Genomic DNA, 6,411 nt, shown 5'->3' on the forward strand with positions numbered 1-6,411 from the left:
AATAAAGAAGTTATAAAAAGAAAAGTTTGTTAAAGCTATCTCACCATCGGTACATGCTATTGTTTGTAGGAACATGAAAGAAATCCTATATAAAGAGAAGAAAAATCTGTATTTGCTGGTATTTTTAGGTTTTTTATTTCTTTTTTTCTCCTTCCCTCTCCTCTCCCCTTTCCTTGTCTTTGGAGAGCTGCTTGCTCTTCAATCCATGCTAATCTACAGCACATACTAAGTATTTCACTCACTACAGTTTTAACTCTGGCTTTTTGCAATTCTCCTGCCTCAGTCTCCAGAGTGCTAGGATTACAGACATGAAGCCTCATGCCCAGTTCAACGTTTTCAGTATTCAATATTTATCATAAAACTGCTCTGAACAAGAACAGATATGAAAGCAAAACAAAACAAAACAACAACAAAAATCCACAATTCTGGATTATAGAAAACTCAAGTGTAGTTAGGATTGAAATATGGTCCTAAAACCTGAAATAAAATAGTCATTAACAGGCAGGATATTAAGTTTCAATGTGTCTGTCATCAGTGGCATCAGAGAAGGCAGGCCAATGCTGAAACTCTTGTTTGAAAAGCCTGAAATTTAGTCCTTATCAGAGATATGGTGTCTTGAGGACAAAATGAGAGCTCAGGCAGCCTTGCAGGGCAGGCTCTTATCTGAGGTTAATGGTTATCATTCAGACAGGGACTTAGTAAAGGGCAGCCCCAGGTGTCCAGTCCTTGTTACAGGAATCAAGCCCCCCACACACACACTTTCTTCTCCCATCCTTCATTCACTTTTGTTGGGGCCCTTTCATTCCTAATGACACCTAATAAAATGTTCTGAAAAAGAGTACTATACTAGGTCCGTGCTCTCAGCTTCTTCTCCAGGGGAGTGCACTGGCTCATTTTTGGGCTGTTCCAGGCTTTCTTAGAGAAAAGTTCCCTATCAGCAGCAGGCTTTCATTGGCATTTTATTGTTTTCAGATTTGGATACAAAGAAAAGCCTATGATCCCCTCTCAAGTGGAACATTTGGAAGCCAGGTTCTGAGCTCTCAAATATAATTGCTAATTGCTTTACCATATTTGAATGTCTGACCCAAGTTCACATACTGTGATTGCCAAGTATTTTTTTAATTAGCACTGTTTATGTCAACACAGCATTGCCACATAAGCACTGTTATTTCCTCCACTGTTTTATACTTTTAAGGTCTATCTCTTCAACACTGCTATAAATGCTAGGTATTGCAGGAGATGTAGCTGTGTCACTCTCTCACAGTGTTAGGGACATAATAAGTCTTCTGTGGATACACTCCTTGATCAAATTACTCTCTAATATTTTAGTTCTGCCTACCAGCCCCTCTTACTGGCTGCTAATTTTAATTATGTGATTAAATCTATATTTACAATGGAAAGTCTTTGAAATAGTTTACATATCTTTTCTTGGAAAAAGTTGTCACTTTACTGATAGATTTCAAAGTGGACCAGAGAAGCATATAGAAATTCCTAATCCAAACCTGCAACTCACAAGTGTTAACACCATCACTAGAAAATCCCCAGGCAATGATGACTAATAAGGAAGGCATTTCCTGCCAACTAATGATGGGAGAGCTTGCTCTTGACACAAAGCCAGAAGCCCTCAACCCAGCTGGTGACTGCATAAACTGGACATGCCAGGACTCCCTCTGAGGTTACTGTGTATTTATTTATAAACTGTTAGTATAGGAACAAGGGATGGAAAATCAAGTAAGGTTTAGATGCTGTTTAGTTGAAAGTACCCGTGGGTGAATTGTGACACAAACCATTATATTACTATAGTGATTATATGTCAAAGATGGTTCTTTTGCTATATGGTGAATATATATATATATATATATATATATATACATTTGACAGTAGAGATATAAAAGACATAAAAATGGCAACATATGTGATGACAATAGTATGTACTTATGGTGGTCAGTTCTATGACAATCCTTTTAGGTACTAATTAATTTGATTCTCATAGGATAATTGCAGACTATGTACTGTGATTATATAGGAAGAAACCAGGGTAGACAGAAGGGAAAGTAGCTTTCCTTGAGTTCACAGTTACAGGAAACAGAGCTTGGATTTAAGACATGTAGCATATCTCTAAGAATGCTAACTGTTGTATTGATTCATTACAAACCCAACAATACCAAAAGAAAACAAAAACATTTAATCCATGGATCCAAACCCTCCAGAAATTTGAGACAAATCTAGTTTTCCCCATTGTAACTTAGCCAGTCTTTGACAGCAACACATAATAGATTAATAGAATAGGCAACATATGACAGAAAATACTTTTAAAATTCATAAAGCAAATTATTGGTGAGCCTGTACCCAGGATCTATGAAAATTCAAAAAGTTGTTTTTCTTGCATGATAATAATAGTGTTGAAAATCAGAGTTAAAATTTTAGAATATGAATAAAGAGAAATGAGAAGCAATAAAACATCAAGGAAATTTTGCTTTTTTTAAGTGTTATCTTACAGTCTAAAATAGCAATGACTTTTAAAAAATTACATTATCTACTAACTGTCAATTTCCTCAAGTTAACAAATTTCCATTATTGAAATGAAAGTGACCCTGGAAAGTCAAGTTGACCCACTCATTAGTCAGTCACACTAAAGTGCAAATTATTATAAACAATAATACTACAACTAGCATAAAACCACAGTGACTACTGAATCACCAAAGCACTGTGAACCCAAAGAAGAAAGTTGTGTTTCTGGAGTTCAAAGTGATGGATTCCAAATATGAAGACAGCATGTTACTGGTCCAAAGCTAGATGGATGGAACGACGGAACAGAATAGAGAAACCAGAATAAACCCATATTATTATCTTCAGCTAATACTTTAGCATGGTTACCAGGATCCTAAGTAGGGGAGAAAAGTCCCCTCAACAGCCTTGGAAGACCAGATAGATACAGAAAATAATGAAATTTAATGCCTATCTCATACCTGGCAAAATCAATTCTAAAGATTTAGCCAATGAAACTAAAATAGTAAAACAGCTAGAAGAAAATATGGAGGAAACCCTCACTGGTATTGGTTTTCACTGTGGAATTTTTTTTTTGGTTTTTACGAGACAGGGTTTCTCTGTATTGTTTTGGAGGCTGTCGGTCCAGCCTGGCCTCGAACTCACAGAGATCCGCCTGCCTCTGCCTCCTGAGTGCTGGGATTAAAGGCGTGCGCCACCACCGCCCAGCCTTCACTGTGGATTTCTGATGTACACTCTGAACACAACACCACAAGCACAGTAAACAAAAGCAAAACTGACAGGCTGAAAGATGGCTTGGCTGGTAAAGTGGTTGCTTTGCAAATTCAGAGACCCAAGTTTGATCACCACAAACTGTACAAAATATCAGGCATGGTGTTGTGAGATTATAATCCCAGCATTAGGGAAGCATAAACAGGCAAGTCCTTGAAGGCTCTCTGGGTACCAGTATGGACAATTTGGTGAACTTCCAGGCCAGGAAGAGACCCATTCTCAAATAAAAAGTATACAGTACCTGAAAAACAACACTCAAAGTTGTCCTCTGGATTCCATATGCATGCACACTATCTCTGTCTCTGTCTCTGTCTCTCTCTCTGTCCTCCCAATCTTCATTTGTAGTCTCCTACTTCTTTTCTAATTCTGACTTGAGGATTCCCAGTGGTGTGGTCTCAAGATAGCAATCATGACTCAGATTCTCACATGCATAGCTCAACATTTCATGTTCCATGCCAGCAGCCTTCTTTAAACTGAATTATTTCAGAGCTGGACAGTTACCTTGGTATGAGAGAAAACTCACTGTTGGTAAGGAAAGGAACTTGTACTCTTCTATAGTACTATGGAGAATGTGGTGATAAGTGTGTGTGTGTGTGTGTGTGTGTGTGTGTGTGTGTGTGTGTAGTATATATGTATAGAACCCAGAAATCATATTTCTAGATGTTTTTGAAATACCTGTGTTTCCACAATTACTTCAGAATTAATAAGATATTGAAATGCCTGTATGCTCATCGTGTTGAATAAAAGAAGATATTTTATATCATATGTATCTACACACATATATGTACATGTATGTTTTCATATAGAGTTCTACCTTCACAAAGAAGGAAACTCTGCCATTTGAAAGAATACAGAAAAAGATAGAAAATACTATCCTAAAGTGAATAAATGAGACCTAGAAATATTGTATGTTCTAATTTAAATATGGTAACTAAAGATAGTCAAACAACTTAAAGCAGCAGAATAGAATGATGGCTTCCAAGGACTGGGGAAGGAGAATGGGATGATGTTTCTTGATGAGTTCATTCAAGATAAACAAACTCTGAAGATCACACACACACACACACACACACACACACACACACACACACACACACACACACACATCACACACACATACTCAGAGTGAATGTGGAGATATCAATTACCTCAAATGTAGTAATTATTTCACTATATATATATACACATTAGACATTGATTAAAATTTTGCATGTAAGAGATATTGCAATAAAGGTGATTTTAAAAATAAACAAAAAAGTTCTGGTGGTGAATACCTTTAACGCCAGCAGCAGGAGGCAGAGACCAGCAGGCCTTTTTGAATTCAAGGACAGCTTGGTCTACAAAGTGAGTTCTAGAAAAGCCAAAACTACAGAGTCACACACTGTCTCAAAAATCAAACAAACCTGGAGCTGGAGAGCTGGGTCAATAGTGTTAGGGAACTTGTTGCACTTGAAGAGGACTCAAGCATGGACATGGTGACTCACAACTATCTGTAACTCTAGTTCTACAGAAGTAACCTCCTATTCCGTGGACTACTGTGCACATGTGGCATAAAGAAACCACACACACACACACACACACACACACACACACACACACACTAAAATAAACAAATATATTTAACTTGTTTAAAGAAAAAGAAGGAAGAAACAAACCAAGGGAGCATGTTGATGACATTGGTGTTCGAATATTGACAGTATGTTCCGTGCTAGCTGGACAGAAAGACTCTGGCTGTATGCAGCTCCTTGGAAATCCTATTCCAACATCATTCTTTACTTTAAAGAAGAAAAACTGGTGCACATGATCATCGAATGAAGTTTAAGCCCACTGTACCTTTGTGGGTTTTTGTACCAGTGGTCATTTCAGAAGCAGCTGTTATTACCCTTTGAAATCTCTGTATTATCAACTGGAAAAACTGTCATCAGATATGATGTGGATTACTTATTAATGATTTTTAAATCAAGTTAATCAAGAATTAGTTAGCATTTAGTGATTATTTCACAATGTATGCATGTTTCAAAACATTGTACTTTTATACATTAATGATATCTCAAGAAAGAAAGAGAAAAGGGAGACACATACACAGAGAGAGACATAGAAAGACAAAGTGACAAAGACAGAGTCAGAGACATACCTGGAGAGAGGCCAAACCTTTCCATGAGAAATAAATTGACTTTCTCTATGGGCTCCTTCCTGCAGTTATATGTAAAAGTCTATTGTCTAGCACATCAGAAAATAACTATGTTTGGAAACAAGGCCTATAACTAAGGTGATATGAGGTCCTATGTGTAGACACTAACCCACTATGATGAGACTCCTAGTGGGGAAAAAAAGGAGATTTAGCACAAAGCCATGCTGAGGAATGAGCACCTGGACATGCAGGGACAAATCCAAGTTCAAGTCCAGAAGCCAGCAACAACGATACCTTGGTCCCAATTAGAACTGCAAGGAAATTAATGCCTACTGTGCTTCCAGACCAGGGGATCAGCCTAGTAACAGCTGCCCTGAAAATGAACATAACCATCGGATCCAAATGACAAAGTAGCCCTTTGTGTGGCTTATTAACTTAGTTAAATGATTTTTTCTCTTTTGTTCTAAATTACCTCTTCTGTAAAATTTGACTAGGTTTGTTTTCTGACCTGCCTAAGCCAAAACAACTTCATTTTGTTAATTTTCTGTGACATTCTTATATAAAATTCCACTTGAAAAAGGTAACTTCACTTGCTGAAGATAATTTTTTTAAACCTTAAAAATGCAGCCAAATTCTACGACTCTACTTGCCAACCATCTGCTCTGGTTTCCTTGTCAAATGATAACTGTCCATCATCTGCTATGAAGCATGGAACTCGGACTGTGTGAGTGTTGGACACTCTTGTTTAAAGTTATCTTACCCACTTGAGCCTTATATCCACTTATCACTTAATTTTAAGTCTGTTAAGAGGTATGTGTATGGGTAAATAAATGGATGTTGGATTCCACAGAAGTCTTTCATATCCTCATGACTAATTCGAGACAAATCTGTAGGTGATTCTCAGGCATGCTTTCCATACTCAAAATATGCAGTACAGAAGGCAAGCTGTACAGAATGCTGCATGCCTGTGAATATGTGTTTACGTTTTTTTGTGTTCTGGA

This window comes from Mesocricetus auratus, unplaced genomic scaffold (genome assembly GCF_017639785.1).
Source record: "Mesocricetus auratus isolate SY011 unplaced genomic scaffold, BCM_Maur_2.0 Super-Scaffold_100676, whole genome shotgun sequence".
Classification (NCBI taxonomy): Eukaryota; Metazoa; Chordata; class Mammalia; order Rodentia; family Cricetidae; genus Mesocricetus; species Mesocricetus auratus.